Source organism: Nannospalax galili, unplaced genomic scaffold (assembly GCF_000622305.1).
Source record: "Nannospalax galili isolate Female #2095 unplaced genomic scaffold, S.galili_v1.0 scaffold173, whole genome shotgun sequence".
Classification (NCBI taxonomy): domain Eukaryota; kingdom Metazoa; phylum Chordata; class Mammalia; order Rodentia; family Spalacidae; genus Nannospalax; species Nannospalax galili.
Window position 1 is genome coordinate 1,192,764 of NW_008334442.1, and position 17,499 is coordinate 1,210,262.

At 38.8% G+C, this 17,499-nt stretch overlaps 1 protein-coding gene across 7 annotated transcripts in view; it reads left to right on the top strand.

The window, feature by feature from the left end:
- Fam172a (family with sequence similarity 172 member A) overlaps positions 1-17,499 on the top strand; it is a 480,054-nt gene that overhangs the window by 44,062 nt on the left and 418,493 nt on the right. The gene's annotated exons all lie outside the window — the stretch shown is intronic.

Here is a 17,499-nt window from a genome sequence, read left to right on the forward strand (position 1 = left end):
CTCACACTGAGATGTTGGTGCAAAAAAAAAAAAAAATCTTTCTTCAAGGAACACTATATTCTAAAATGCAGAGTTTCATACAGAAAAATTCATTTTTAATACAATTGACACTAAGAAGCACATGCGTTTCTCATCTCTATATATCTTATTATTCCTAGTCACAGTCAGTTACTTTCTGAGCTCCTTGGCATCTGAGCATGGATATAAAGTCATCAGGTAGATTTCAATGGTAATGTTTTTCACCTCCACTAATTATTAAGGAGCAAATTCTTATGCTTTGAAGAATTATTATTTTTTTAATCATTTAAAAAAACTTTTAATAACTACATGATTAGAAGAACATTCAGTGTTCTTAACCACTCAGCCATCTCTCCAGCCCTGAAACTTTGTAAATTAATGAAGTCCCAGTTACTGATTGTTGACCTTACTGCCTGAGCAGCTGGTGTCTGGTTTAGAAAGTCCTTTCCTACACCTATATCTTGGAGGGTGCTGCCTATGTTTTCTTCTAGCAGTTTCTGAGTTTCAGGTTTTATATTGAGGTCTTTGATCCATTTGGAGTTGACTTTTGTGCAGGGTGGAAGATAGGGTCAGCTTTCTTTTTTTGTAGGTGGAGATCCAGTTTTGCCAGCACCATTTGTTGAAGATGCTATCTTTCCTCCATTGTGTGTTGTTAGTACCTTTGTCAAATATCAGTTGGCTGAAATTATATGAACTCATGTTTAGATCTTCTATTGTGTTGCATTGATCTTTGTGTCTCTTTTTGTGCCAGTACCATGCTGTTTTTATGACTATAGCTCTGTAATATAATCTGATGTCTGGTATGGTGATTCCCCCAAGAATTGTTCTTTTTGCCCAAGATTGTTTTGGCTATCCGGTGTCTTTTGTGATTTCATATGAATTTTAGGATGATTTTGTCAAGCTCTGTGAAGAATGTCATGGGTATTTTGATTGGGATTGTATTGAATCTATACATTGCTTTTGATAAAATGGTCATTTTAACATTATTGATTCTACCAATCCATGAGCATGGTAGGTCTTTCCATCTCCTAGTGTCTTCCTCTATCTCTTTCTTTAGAGTTTTGAAGTTTACATGGTAGAGATCTTTAATGTCTTTGGTTAGGTTTGCTCCTAAATATTTTATTTTTTTTTAGGGCTATTGAAAATGGGAGGGTTTCCTCGAGTGCTTTTTCTGATTGGTTGGTATTGTTATATGGAAAGGCTACTGATTTTTGTAAGTTGATTTTGTATCCTGCCACTTTACTGAAAGTTTTAATCAATTCTAACGATTTCCTAGTAGAATTTTTGGGATCTCTATGTACACTATCATACCATCTGCAAATAGGTATGATAAAGCCTCTATAAAATCAAAAGACAAATTTGACCTCTTCTTTTTCCAATTGGTACTCCTTTAATTTCCTTCTCTTGTCTTATTGCTCTAGCAAGGGTTTGAAGCACTATAAAGAAAAGGAGAGGAGACAGTTGGCAGCCCTGTCTGGTTCCTGATTTAATGGGAATGCTTCCAGGTTTTCTCCATTTAGGATGATGTTGGCTATGGGAGTATAGACTTTATAAAAAATATTTTTTATTATTTTTATTTTATGTGTATGCGTGTATTGCCTGCTTGTAGGTAAATGCACACATGTCATGAAATGCCCATGGAGGACAGAAGAGGCTGTTGGAGTCCTTAGAACTGGAGTTATAGACAGTTGTTAGCTGCCATGCGGGTGCTGGGATTCGAACATCTTTAATTATGTTGAGTTATGTTCCCTTCAAGCCAATCCCTTCTAGAATTTTTAATATGAATGCATGTTGGATTTTGTCAGATGCCTTTTCTGCATCTATTGAGATGACCATGTGATTTTTTTTTGAGTTCATTTATGTTTTATTACATTTGTTAACTTACGTATGTTGAACCACCCCTGCATCTCTGAAATAAAGCTGACTTGATGTGGTTGATGATCTTTTTGATGTGTGTCTGTATGCGGCTTGCAGGTATTTTGTTGAGAATCTTTGCACCTATGTTCGTTAAGGATATGCGTCTATAGCTTTCTTTTGTTGTTGTCGTTGTTGTATCTTTACCTGGTTTTGGAATTAGAGTGATACTGGCTTCATAGAAGGAATTTGGGAGTTCTCCCTCTGTTTCTATCTTTTTGAATAATTTAAGCAGTATTGGTTGTAAATTTTCTTTGAATGTCTGGTAGACTTGTGCTGTGAATCCATCTGGGCTTGAGCTATTTTTAGTTGGAAGGTTTTTTGGGTTTTTGTTGTTGTTTGTTTTTATTTTTATGTGTATGTGTGTATTGCCTGCATGTAGGTAAGTGCACCCCTGTCATGCAATGCCCACAGAGGACAGAAGAGGCTGTCAGATCCCCTGGAACTGGAGTTATGGACAGTTGTTAGCTGCCACGTGGGTGCTGGGATTCAATTTTCATTATTTTTATGTGTATAGGTGTATTGCCTGCATGTAGGTTAAGTGCACCAGTGTCGTGCAATGCCTCCGGAGGACAGGAGCTATCAGATCCCCTGGAACTGGAGTTACGGACAGTTGCTAGCTGCCATGTGGTTGCTGGGATTCGAACTTGGGTCTTCTGCAAAAATAGCCAGTGTTCTTAACCACTGAGCTATCTATCCAACCTCAGAGTATAGATTTTTAAAGTACTCCCTTAAAATATTTTGGATTTTTTTTTTTTGTTGTTGTTGTTGTTCTTTTGGTTAACTGGGCTAAGAATCTGTCTATCTTGTTTAGCCTTTTAAAGAAACAGCTCTTAGATTCATTGATTTTTTTTTTTTTTGTATTCTTTGTTTCTAGTTCATTAATTTCTGCTCTGAGTTTATTTCTTCTTGTCTACTAGGTTTGGGGTTGGATTATTCTTGCCTTTCCAGAGCCTTGAGTTGTACTATCAAGTTGTTTACATGTGCTCGTTCTGATTTTCTAATGTAGGCACTAAGCTATAAATTTCCCAACTTTTAGGGTGTCCCAGAGGTTTTGTTGTTCTCATTTTCATTTTGTTCCAGGAATACTTTTATTTATTTCTTAATTTCTTCTTTGACACATTTATGATTCAGGAGTGTGTTGTTTAATCTCCATGAGTTCATGTACTTAATAGATGTATTAGTCACTTTTCTGTTGCTGTGATAGAAACACTGACCCAAGCAGTTTATAGAAGGAAGAGTTTATTTGGGTTTGCAGTTCCAGGGGAATTACAGTCCATCATGGCAGGGAGGCATGGTGGCTGGAGGTGGCTGGAGCAGGAGCAGCAGAAACTAAGCTCTCACATCATCACACAGGCGCAGGAAGCAAGAGAGCGACTAGAGATCTGGCAAGGCTTAAGAACTCTGTAAGCCCACCCCCAGTAACGTGCTTCCTTCAGGATAGCCACACCTTCTAAAACCTCCCAAAACAGCGTCATCATCTGGGGACAAAATGTCCAAATACTTGGAGCCTATGGGGGACATTTTCATTCAAACCACTGCATTCCACCTCCTGGCCCCCATAGGTTCATGATCATATAAAATGCAAAATGCATTTAGCCCAACTTTAAAAGTCCCCATAGTCATTATCAATCGCAATACAATTCAAAAGTCCACAGTCCAAAGTCTATTCTGAGGCTCAGGTAAATATCTGAACTGTAAGCCTCTATAAAATCAAAAGACAAATGACATACTCCCAACATACAATGGAACCGAATACACATTACCATTCCAAAAGGGAAAAATGGAGGCATAGTAAGGAAATACTGTACCAAAACAAGATTGAAAACCAGCAGGGCAAACACCAAATCCAGTAGCTCCATGTTCAACTTCTGGGACTTTACTTCCAAAGGGCTTGATGGCTCAGCCTCTCTCACTTTGCTGTGTGCAACACACATCTCTCTCTCATGCTGGTACCACTCCCTGTGTGCAGGTCTTCTTAGCAGATGCCTCACAGCTCTGGCATCATGAACTTCTTGGGGTCTCCATTGCCAACCAGGCTTCACCTTCACAGCTTCACACAATGGCCTATCAGGGCCTTCTCTAGGCAGAGGAACCCCTGCTTCACACTGCCTGGCCTCTGAGGCTCTCTGAAACCTGGGAGGAAGAATGGATGACCCCTTCACTCTTCCATCTTTCATGACTCTAAAGTCAACACTGGGTGAATGACAACTGCCAAGTTTGACTGCAAGTTTGGGGTGGACTCCAGCCTGCTTTATCCATTTTAGAAGCTTTTTTCTTCCATGGCCCCTGCAGCATTTTCCTTAAAAAAGTTGGAGGCTTAACTGGGTGTGGTCTTGCCTTGGAGGTATTCACTCCACTGTTTAAGTTTGAATCTCTAGTCCCCTCCTTAATCACTTTAATCTCCTTATCAAAGGGCTCTTCTCCAGCACATGCCAAGGCACCAACATTTATCTTACTAGTGCTCTTTTTCAATCCAAACTGCATTTCTTTCTGCCTCAGTTGCTCTTTTTCACTGTAGATCTGCGTAATATTCACCATTAATATCCATGCCACCATTTGAACATTAGGCTGTCTTGAAATTTCTTCTGCCAGAGAAATTAGTCCATTTCTTTTCACTTTAGCCTCAGGCAAGCTTTTAGGTGAGGGCAGACTCCAGCCAGATTCTTTGCCAAGATATCCCATGTGCTGGTTAAGTCCTTATTTCCCTCTAGAACTACATTGCTCTTGGCACTACTTTCTTCCAAGTGTTTACTAGAATAGCCTGTTAAGCTCTGCTTACAGCAGTCAACCACTTTTCTAGCCCAAACTTCCAAAGTCTTCCACATTTTTTCCAATACCCCATATGGTCAGGTTCTTCACAGCCAACACCCCACTCTCTGGTACCAATTTATATATTAGTCACTTTTCTGTTGCTGTGATAGAAACATTGACCCAAGCAATTTATAGAAGGAAGAGTTTATTTGAGCTTATGGTTCCAGGGGAATTACAGTCCATCATGGCAGGGAGGCATGGTGGCTGGAGGTGGCTGGAGCAGCAACAGCAGAAGCTAAGCTCTCACATCATCAGGCAGGCACAGGAAGCAAGAGTGTGACCGGAGATCTGGCAAGGCTTAAGAACTCTCTGAGCCCACCCCCAGTGATGTGCTTCCTCAGGATAGCCACACCTTCTAAAACCTCCCAAAACAGCACCACCTTGTGGGGACAAAATGTCCAAATACTTGGAGCCTATGGGGGACATTTTCATTCAAACTACCACACTAGATCTTCTTTTGCTGTTGACTATAAGCTTTATTGCACTCTGATCTGATAGAAGGCATGGAATTATTTCAATGTTTTTCATATTTGTTGAGATGTGTTTTGTGCCCCAGAATGTGGTCAGTTTTAGAATAAGTTGCATGAGCTGCTGAGTAGAAAGTGTATTCTTTGGTGGTTGAGTGGAGTATTCTGTATATATCTGTTTTGTCCATTTCTTCTGGTATGTCATGTAATTCAGATGTCTCTCTGTTTATTCTTTGTCCAGTTGATCTGTCTGTTGAAGAAAGTGGGGTATTAAAGTTGCCCACTATCACTGAGTTTGTGTCAGTCTGTGTTTCATTGTCCTGGACTACTGATTTTATGAAATTGTGTGCTCCAGAGTTTGGTGCATGAATGCTCATGATTGTAATCTTCTTAGTTGTTCCTTTGATTAGAATGAAGAAACCCTCCTTATCTCTACTTATGAGTTTTAATTTGAAGTCTATTTTGTCAGATATTAAAATTGCAGCACCTCCTTGGTTCTTAGGGCCATTTGCTTGGGATATTTTTTGTATCCTTTCACTCTTAGATAGTGACTATCCTTAAAGGTGAAATGAGTTTCTTGAAGACAACAAAAAGATGGGTTTTCTTTCTTGCTCCATTGCACCAGCCTGTGTCTTTTGACAGAGGAATTGAGGCCATTCATATTTGGTGTTATTATTGAAAGGTATACTGCCATTTTAATTTCTTTGTGTTTGGGGCCCTATTTTGTGTTCCCATTGTTATACCTTTCTTTATTTTCTTTCTGTAACCTCTTGGGCATACTCATTCTTTTCTTTGGTCCTTTGTTGCTTCAAATATTCTCTGTATTGCAGGTTTGGAAGACATGAATTCTTTCAGCCTGTTTGTGTCATTGAAAATTTTCTGTTCCCCTTCAACCTTGATAGTTTTGGTGGCTAAAGTATTTTGGGTTTGGCATCCATGGTTGTTTAGAACTGGGAATAATTTGTTCCAGGCTCTTCTGGCTTTCATACCTTGCATTGGAAAAATCAGCTGTAACTTTGATGGGTTTTCCTTTATATATAACTTGTTTTTCTCTAGCATCTTTCAGTACCCTCTCTTTGTTCTGTACATTTAATGTTTTTACAATGATATGTCATGGGGACTTTCTGTTCTGATCATGTCTTGGTATTCTCTGTGTTTCTTGAATCTCTATAGGTATTTCTTTCCTTAAGGACAGTTTCTTCTCTAATCTTATTGAAGATCTGTTTGACGTGATTGTTTTGAGTTTCTTCTTTTTCCTGTATGCCTATAATACATAGATTTGGTTGTTTCATGTTGTTCCACATTTCCTGAATATGACATTCCTGTATTTTTCTTGAATTTTGCATAATCTTTGCTTAAGGAGTCCAGATCTTCAACGTTATCCTCCAGTCATGATATTCTGTTTTCTGTTTCATTCATTCTGCTTGTGAGACTTTCTCCTGTTGTTTTGTTTATTGAGTTTTTCATTCCCGTGTTCATTTCCATTTGGGTTTTCTTTACTATTTCTATTCCTTTGCTGAATTTGCTTTTTAAGTTGTGAATTGTTTTTAATATTTCATTAAGCTGTATATTTGTATATTATTGATCTTCCATCAAAAGTTTATGCCTTTCATTGAGTTGTTTGTGTTTTCTTGAAGTTTTTTGATCATGCTTATGATTGTTCTTTTAAATTCTGCATCCTGGGGTTCTACATGGTGGTTCTCAATGCTGTGCACTTTTGTAGGACTTGTGTGTGTTGTTTATTTTCCTGGTTTTTCATATTGTTTGTTTTTTTGCATTACCTTTGGGCATATGAATGTTCTTTGTTGGTTATGTGTTCAACAGGAAATTGTATTCTGTCTTTGTTTCTGTTAATATTGTTTATGTAGTTTAGTTACTTTTTGTTTAAGTATGGAAGACAAATTGGTGGGTATTTCAAATTATTGCTGGATAGTGGACTAGTTGGAGTCCTGACTGAGCAGGTCTGTCTTCCTGATCCAGATGCAGGGAAGGTGGAGGTGAGGGACTGCCTGGTAGGGTGTTTAGTTAATCAGGTTGGGATGCTAGTCCTGGGACCTGAGGTGATGGAATTGGATTCCACCTGTTAGAGAGGCTATCAGGGTGTTGTGCCCAGAGATTGGACCCCCAAGAATAACCACGGAATCCAGAGGGCATGCAAGAACAAAGAGCCTTTATTCGGGCTTAAGCTCGGGCTCTCAGACCTCACCAATGCAATGGATCTGTGCTAAAAGCACTGATCACAGGGCGTGGAAGCACTTTATAGGTTTTGGACAAAGGGAGGAGGGGAATAACAGAGTCACACTTTGATTGGCCCTAGGACCCCGTGTGCGCCAACACACTTTTGAATTGATTGGTTATAAGGGGTGCAGTCCTGGGGGCTTCTCATTGGTGGGTGCTACCCTCAGAGCTGTGGAATGTCCTGACTTATCTGTAGAGCCAGAAGTCTTTGTTTCTACCTTATAAGGCTGCTTTATGTCTGGGCTTGCTTGACCTATAGCCTCCTGGGGTGGGAGTGGCAGGTGGAGATTACGACATGTCTGGGCATGTTCAGGCTTTCCTGAAACAGCTAGTCAAAATAGGGTCAATATAGTTTGTCCTTTCAATCAAGCAATCAAGCAGTTTACAGAAGCGAAAAAGAACAGTTAGTCCTAAAGAGGGGCAGGGGTCTCGGGAGTCCAGGGCAGGGGGCCAAGGAGGAGGGCTTCACAAGGGGACAGGGTGGAGGTGGATGAGAGAAATGGTGTAGAGAGGCAGTGAGCTGGAACTTGATTTACCAGAGTTCTGGCTGAGCAGGTCTGTCTGCCTGATCAGGATGCTGGGAAGGTGGAGGTGAGGGGACCACCTGGGTGAGGACTTAGGGATCTATGGTATGATTTTTAGTTTATATGGTTTGGGAAGTTAGTCCTGGGACTTGAGGAGAAGGAATTGGAGCCTGCCTGTGAGAGAGGCCAGCAGGGGACAGGGTGGGGCTGGATGAGAGAAAATCAGTTTCTGACTCTTGTGAGAGACTCAAGCCTTCCTTTTTTGAGTTTAGGTCTGTTTCTGTTTGTATACTTTATGCACCTGTAAGAGTGAGACCACTGAGGACAAGTCAGCCTTCGGGTTGCAACAGCATGAGGTTTATTTGATACACAGGTACCTGTGGGCACAAAGTCTCCTTGGAGGACTTGCGCGCCTACAGGCTGGGGTTTGGCACTTTTATAGAGCAGAAGCAGGGTACAGAAGCAGAAGCGCGGTTATTGGTTAATTCAAAAACACACAGAGTAATTTCAAAAGCACACAGAAATATGGGGTAAGGGTCGGGGCTAAGGGGAAGTGGGATTGCTAAATGGGAGGTGACCTCAGGGACACAGAGGTTTTTCTCCTGATTTCCTGGTATCGAGCCCCGGGGATTGCCAGATGCAGATGGCTTGACCACTACGTCCTGTTTTTCTGATAAGCTAGTTTCTTAATGCTTGACCTCTTGTCAGGCATTCCTATCAGGTGGCCTCATGGCGCCTAGGTTTTTTCAACCTTTGTTGCTTTCTTATTGAATATGAAAAGCTGGTTGGTCTAGGCTTCAGGTTCTCTGTTTAGATTTTATATTGGAGGGGCCAGATGGCTTTAGTCCAGCTGTTCGAGGTCCCACCGAGGCCCAAGTTGGACGAGGATCAGATGCTCTCAGGCTTCCTCCTAAGGTCTGGGTCCCTCTAGTCAGCAGGCACAGTACAATTTGGGAAGCTTGCTAAGTAGAGGTAGGATTCAGGCACTCTCAGACATCAGAGGAACAGGCTGGTTTCAAGAATCCCAGGCAGGTTGGGGGTGGGCCAGTCAGGAAGAAGGCTGGTTGCAGGTATGCAAAGGCAAGTTGGGGATTGGGGCAGGCTGTGAGGTTTCTAGGGAGGAAGACTGTAGAATTGTGTTGGTCTGGGTACAAAGGATCAGGAAGCAGTGGGGAGATGTGAGCCAAGAAATAGTCCAGAGGTCTGGGGTGCCAAGAGAAGAAGTGGGCCTGTGCCCAGCGCTAGAAGGAGAATGAGATGTTGATAATGGCGACTTCTTAAAATGAATTTGGATATACTTCCTGTTACTGGTTTTTTTTTTTTTTTTTTTTTGCCCTAAAACATTTGTGTGGAAATAATATGATTTATTCTTTTTTTTTTTTTAACTTGAGTGAAAATCAATGAAACTATCTTGATGACCTCTCTCCCTTTTGTTTTACACTTTCTTCTTTTTGTGGGGTGTTTTCAAGTTTTGATGTATTTCTTGAATACATATAGAGCTTTTCATGTTATCTTGAGTTAGTTCTGGCAGATTAGATTGTATTATAAGGACTTTTTCCAATTTATTATAATTGTCCTATTTATTAGCATAACATTTAAAAATATTTTCTCTTTTAACAAATAACATCTGTCTCCTCATAGTAGTAAGGGTGGGGGGTGGTGTGTGTGTGTGTGTGTGTGTGTGTGTGTGTGTATGTATGTATGTGTGTGTGGTGTCCTGATTCTCTGGTTAGTGGTTTCAGTGTATTTATTCAAAGATGAGATTTTTTTTTTCCCTAGGCTTAGTTTCAACTGATTTTTAATTATCCCCTCTTTTACTTCATTTCTCTGTGATTATTATCTCACTTTTCTCACTTCAATTTAGCTTTGTTTCATGGTTGTTCAGATATTTAGGTATCCGATTTAAGATACTTCTAACTTTCCAATACAGATAGTACCTGACTTACACACTCCAAATTTTACAAATTAGTGATGGTTCAAAGGAAGAAGAAATTGTGCTTGGCGTTTTGAATTTTGATCATTTCCTCAGCTAGCTGTAGTATACATTATATTTTATTTTTAAATCATCATGTGGTGTTTTAAGTTTGTTAAAAGCTGACTTTGAGAGTAAAGAAAGCTTTCCTGTCCCAGTCTCCAGCATGTTTATTTCAAGAGTCTTCTAAAACTCTCTCACCCTGGGCAACTGGCCCCCTAACTCTGTAACACAGAAAAAGCAAAATAACAAGCAAGTAAGGGTATTAATATTTTGAGAACAGCTAAATGGCTAACCATTTCTAACTGGGGTTACTATTGTTTACCTCATGCTATAAAAATGCTTGCAGGTGGGGAATGAGGAGCTGGAAGCTCCTCTGTGATCAGTGGAGAGACCAGCGTAATTGCTTTTCTCCCAGTTAATTCCTGTTTGATGTTGTAAGTGCCTGATGTGATGTTTTGCTATCTACTTGATACCTCTGCCTGCTTCTTGCTGTTTGTTCTTTTGCTTGCTACATGCTTAATAAACTCATTTGAAACTGAAAGTATGTTGTCATTTATCATTCTCTATCTGGAACACTAGCAATATGTGGCACATATTATGGTAGTCTCTTGTGATGCCGGGCAGCAGTACTGAGCTCAGTGTATAGTCAGCCATGTAATTTCTGGAGTAAACAGGTGATCATCTGCAGGGCACTCTGTTGCTGGGCTGGGATGTTCAGAGGTTAGATGTGTTAAGTGCATTTTCAACTTAGGACATTTTCAACTTATGATGAGTTTGTTGGGGTAGAGTTCACTGTAGGTTGAAGAACATATTTTTAAGCATTTAGTGTAATTTTTTTTCCTCTAAATAATGTTTCTGCTGAATACTGAAATTCTAGGCAAGTACTCTATCACTGAGATTTGTACCCAGCTCCATGAACCCCATAAATTATGGTGTATTATTTATTTTTATTTATTTAGTACTTCTAACTCAGAAGTTTTTACTAAGTGTGTTTTTTATCTTTAACAATTGGATATTTGGGGGCGGGGACTGATGAAATGGCTGTGTGAGTAGAGGCTCTAGTGCAGAGGTCGGATAATCTGAGTTCTGTTCTCAGGCCCCAAACCCTGACCCCATATGCATGCTTATACTCTCTTTCCTCCCCTCCTCTCCTTTTCTACCCCCTCCCTTCCCCTACACTAAATAAGCAAATAAATACAATTTAAAAAGAATTGGATATTTTTGAGAGATTTCCTTTTTTTTGGATTAATTTTGTTGTGATTACAAAATGATTTATATTATTTCAATCCTTTGAAATTCACTGAGACTTATTTTATAACAAAGTATCAGCTGTTGTGACTATTTCCCATGCCCTTTAAAAAGGTGTTAAATTGCTGTTGTATGGTAAGATAGTATGTAAATGTCAACTAGGTTGAGTAGATATGTTCGAAAGTCTTTTATGCCTTTGTTTTCTGTTGTTGCTGTATTAATATGAAAAGGTATTGAAGCCTCCAGTTATAATTATGGACTTATTTTTCTTTCTAATTGAGTTCCAGGCCAGCTGGGGTATGGGGAGATCCTGTCTCAAAAAGGCGAAAAAGAAAAAAAAAAGTGTGTTTCTTTGGTACATACACATTTAAGATTGTTGTGTTCCTTTGATGAATTTACCCCTTCATCTTTGACATACTTTTTCCTTACATATTTTTTTCTTCCTGAAGTATATCCTTTCTAATAGTAATACAGCTACTCCAGATTTAATTTCGATTAGTGTTTATATGCTATCAGTCTTTTTACTTTTAACTTTTCTGTGTCTTTATATTGTAGCTATTGTATAGTCTTGCTTTTTTAGTGAAATTACCTTTTACTTAAATTACTTAGTCCTATTTGGATTTTTTTGTATCTATATTGTTGTTTTATTTTACTAGTTTGATACCTGTTTGTATCATCTGTTCTTCTGTTTATTTTTTTCTCTTCTGTTTGTTTTTTGAGATAGGGTACCTGTAGTCCCAGCTGGTCCGAACCTGCTATGTAGACTCTTCCAGGCTGGCCTCAATCTCAGTGATTGGCCTGCCTCTGCTTCCCAAGTGCTGGAATCAAAGGTGTGTACCACCAAGCACCTGGCTGTATTCTTTGTTCCTCATTTTGCTTTTACTCCTTTCCTGCTTAATTTGGATTATTTTATTTTTTGCTCTTTTTGAGACAGGGTCTCTCTGTAGCCTCAGATGGCCTGGAACTTGCTATGTAAACCAGGCTGGCCTCGAACTCAGAGATCCACCTGCCTCTGCCTTCCCAGTGCTGGGATTAAAGGCGTGTGTTAATATTTTTTTTTTAACTGAAGAGTTGACCTTTATAACAATGTTAGGGTTGTGAAAATTGAGGACTATGTTAGTTACGATTCTCCAGAGAAACAAAATGAATACGATATTATACTTACAAAGTCATGCATTACTTAATGACAGGGAATGTATCAGGCAATTTCATTATTGTGTGAACATCAGGGTGTATTTATACAAATCTGTGTGGTACAGCCTACTCTATACCTATTGTTTACAGTATATGCTGTTGTATATGGGGTCAGTGTTTCACTGAAACGATGTAATATAGTGCATGACTCACAGATATATATATATATATATATATATATATATATGTAGATAACCATGGAGGAGGAAGAAGCAGGGATGATGGGAGGGAAGAGAGAAAAGGAGAGGGAGACAGAATAAGAGTGTCAGGTACCTTGTCAAGCTTGAAGTTCAAATAAAAGTCAATAATACAGTCTTGAGTCTTAAGTTCACAAGAAATAAGCCTGAAATTTTTGTGTTACAATCTTAGAATCCTTTCTACTATGGATATTATTAGTCCTTGTTCATAAGGCTCCTAAGGCCTTCAACTGATTGACTATAGCCCACTCACATTATTGAGGATAAAATTTATCACAAGTTTATGGATTAAAAAGTTATGTATATCTGAAACATATCTTTGTGGCAATGTTTAGACTGGTGTTTGACCAAACGGCTGGGTATCACAGACTGACACATAAAATGAATCCTCACAAGTAGATAGTAGAGTCACTGTAGATACCCTCTCTACTATACATGATCTTCTATATTATTAATGTCTTTTATTTCCACTGCTCATTCTGTTAAAATTGGTGGATCAATATTCACATGTTATTGTTAGGATTTTTGTGTATCATTGTATATGAAGTAAGGTTTTTATTGTAATATTTTTTGAATTTTTTAAATTGAATTTTTGTGCAATTCATACAATGCATCTTAATTATAGTTAGACCTCCTCCCTCTTCTTCACCCTCCATAGCCCCCCCACTGGAATTCATGCATTCTGTCATAAATGTTAAAGATCTATCAAGTCAAATTTGTATACCTAGATGTCAGTGGGTGTGAGTTCCTCCATTGGAGTCTAGTCAGCCTACCTAGATCAACTCTCCCTCACCCAGCAGTGATCAGCTGCCTTGGCTAAGGCTGGGGCCACCTGTCCCCTTACCCTAGTTCTGTGCTGGTTTTTGTCTGATGGAGTTTGCCTGGATCTTGTGCATGCTGTCACAATTGCTATAAGTTCATATGAGCAAGTTCCCAGAATCCTAGAGGATTCTGTTTCTTTATCTTCATGTACCACCTCTTACAATCTTACAATCTTTTTGCCTCCTCTTCTGCAATGGTCCCTAAGTCCTGGATGGGTGAGTTTTAATATAGGAATCCTACCAGGGAAATATACCCTGCAGTCTCTTATTCTCTACACTTTGGCCAGTTGTGGCCTTCTCTGTACATCACACTCTGTTTGGATGAGGAAGCTTCACTGCTGAGAGTTGAAAGATGCGTTAGTACTCTTTCTACCCTTTGTTCTGCTCTGTTCCATGAGCCACCAGTATAGAGGTTTCATTGTAGGTGTGGCACTTAGGGCTGGGCACCTCAAAGACACTTATTCTTAGTGTGTGACCACTTGTGAAACTCTGTAATAACCTCCATCTGTTGCAAAAATAAGCTTATTTGATGTGATTGGTATACTTTTTTTTAACATTTTATTTATTATTTTTAAGTGTATGAGTGTTATGCCTGCATGTAGGTAAGTGCACCTGTGTCATGCCATGCCTGCGAAGGACAGGAGAGGCTGTCGGATCCCCTGGAACTGGAGCTACAGACAGTTGTTGGCTGCTATGGGGGTGTTGGGATTCAAACCTGGGGCTTCTGCAAGAACAGTCAGTGTTCTTAACCTCTGAGCCATCTCTCTAGCCAGTAGTGGCACTTTTGTCTAGAGGTTATTCAACAGCTGTATAATTGCACGTAAAGCCCTCTCGATGGGAGGGAATTCATGGGGGGCACTGTAGAACATAGTCAAATACACATAGCTGGAGAGGTTATAGATCCTAAAGAAAACCCTGGAATCCTCCTCCATGAAGACTAGATCTCATAGTTCTAGAGGGTACTATGCAAGTTGCTAAGGGAGAAAATCAATAAATCGTCCAACCGTAGCTTTAAAGCCTAATAACCACAACAATGACCAGAATAACAAACTATAGTACAGTAGTGGCACTTTTTAAAATATTTTATGTATTATTATGGAGTTTATTCAACTCCATTGCTCCAAGTCCTGTGTTCAAAGTATGTTCTGTCTTCAGCAATAATTCTAGTTCTGAGAGGTAATAAGGACTGTGGCAATACTCTCTGTTATTTTTGGATTCTCTCTGACCAAAAACTTCAAAGGGGGTTTCTCCTGTCAAGCACTGTGTTTGTTATGTAGCCTTCAGGTATATACAAACACTCATGCTCAGATATTGTATGTATATTTTTCAGTAGGTTTTTGAGATAATACATTTCCCTCTAGTATTTTACACAACCTAAGGTTTATTTATCTCTCCCTTAACTCTCTACCTGTCTAATCTCCTCCTACCTTCCCAGTTTAAGTACTCCCAATTTCCGCTTGAAAATTCCAGTCTCCTTTTATTCCCCCCTTTCTTGAGCTCCTTCTTCCCCTTTACCCCTATGCTTTCTTGTATAACCTTTCTCTCTTCCCTTCCCAGTTTAATACTTCAATTTTCCCCATTTCCCCCTTGGTAACATCTGTTTCCTGCTATCCTCCCTATCGGACTTTTTCTTTCCCTTTACCTCCATGGTTCCTTTCCATTTTCCTGAGTTATATCAGGATATATACTTGCATATAAAGATTTGGTGCTAAGATCCACAAATGACAGAACATATTTCATTTGTTTTTCTGAGACTGTTACTTCACTTAGTATAACAGTTTCTAGTTCTATCCATTTACTTGCAAATTTCATGATTTCGTCTTTACTGCTGAGTAGAACTACATTGTATAAATGTACCACATTTTCATTAAAACATTTAGGTTGTTTCCATTTCTTTTTTAAAAAAATTATTTATTATTTTTTAAAAAATTTTATGTATATGCATGTATTGCCTGCATATAGGTAAGTGCACTAGTGTTGTATAGTGCCTGCCAAAGTCAGAAGAGGCTATCAGATCCCCTGGGACTGGAATTATGGACCATTGTTAGCTGCCATGTGGGTGCTGGGATTCCAACCCAGGTCTTCTGCGAGAACAATCAGTGTTCTTAACCGCTGAGCCATCTCTCCAGCCCTCAGGTTGTTTCCGTTTCTTAGCTATTGTGAAAAGAGCAGCAACAAAAATGGATGTACAAATATCTCTACAGTAGGATGAGTCCTTTGGGTGTATGTCAAAGAGGGATATAACTGATTATATGGTAGATTCATTTTTAGTTTTTTAAGAGTTCTTCACACTGCTTTCCATAGTGGTTACACAAGTTTATAATCTCACAGCAATAAATAATCCTTCCTCTTCTCTACATCCTTTCTGGCATTTTGTGTTATTTTCTTGATCTTAGCCAGTTTGGGTAATTAATTTATTGTTGTTGTTTACTGGCAGTAGATCTAGGACCTTTTTGAATTCTAGGCAAGTGCTATTTCACTGTGCTATATATCTAGCCCCTGTAGAAGAGTTTGATCACTTTTATTGCTTACCCTGCAGCCCAAGGTGGCCTTCAGCTCATCATCTTCTGCCATGGCCTCCTGAGGCTGTGTGCCACCATGCTCAGATCCAAGATATAGTCAAATACTTGTTGGAAAAATTATTTTAGTGTTCGGATACGGAAGTTAGAAAATTAGCATGAATTACTGGGCACCAGTAGAAATTAAGAAAATGCTCAAAACGTTTCCAAACCAGAAAGATAAAATATATCAAAGGGTAGAAAGGAGACAATAAAGAGAGCTTACAGTGACCTTTTTAGAACAATACAAGAAACTAAGTGTAACATTGGATTATTACTTAAAGTATACCATAAATACCTGTGAGTCCATATTGATATAAATTCTTGAATGGTTGTGAAAATGGAGCCAGATTTTTCACATAGAAGAATTAGAAATAATATGTCAGTATTCCTCACAGACATAGAGTGTAATTCCTTTCAACTAAATGTGAGCACTTTTAATAAAGGGGAAAAATAGTGACTTTGTAATGTGGCGAGGCCTGCTGAGTACTCTTTACCCAATAGTGGGGTTAATATCACCTGTGATGTCCTATGCATATCATGTTCCCCTCAACATGTCATGAGAATTGTGGTTCATCTCTGTGGTATTTGGAAAACTCAGAACTCTAAGACCAAAGTGGAAAATGATAATCTTTTTGGGGGAAAGCGTTAGATATACCCAAATCAAAGGTGATTTTGACAAAAATACTTGAATGGTTTTCCACAAAGCTGTCATGGTCATGGAAAAGAAGACAGAATGGTGACCAACAGAGGAGATACAATTACATGTAATGTAGTGTCATGGATGGACAAATGTATTGTGATGTAACATGCCAACAGTAGGCAAATTGGGTAAGGAGACACAGAAACTCTGTGCTGTCAACTTTCCCATCAATCTAAAATTTTTCCAAAATTAAAGTTTGAATTTTTGTTTATTAAAAAAACCTCACTGATACTCTTTTTGATATGTGAATTTCAGTAAATAGAAACTGTATTGTATCAGCTAAGTTTCTCCATTTAACATGTCTTTTTTAAAATATTTTCTTCCTAAAATGGATTAATATATGATATCAAATTTTGTATTCATCATGAGTTCCCATATTCACAAACCATATTTCATTCACATGTAAAATCCAGTGGTCTTTGAAAAGTCACATTAATATCTAAAACTTTTAAACCATAAAATAAGGTAGAGTTACAAATGTATAGCTATTTTGACAGGAAAAAGTTAGTGATTTAATAGATTTTCTTTTTAAGGATCTGAGTTGTGATTGTTTTGAAATTTTTGACTTTGAAAGTACTTGTCTGTACTTTATCAAACTTAGTTGATTAAAAACATAACATTCAGCTGGGTGTGGTGGCACACGCCTTTAATCCCAACACTCCGGAGGCAGAGGCAGGTGGATCTCTGTGAGTTCAAGGCCAGCCTGGTCTACACAGTGAATTCCAGGACAGCTGGAGCTACAGGGAGACCCTGTCTCACAAAGACCAAATAATAATAATAATAATAATAATAATAATAATAATAATAAGAATAACAACAACATTCAGC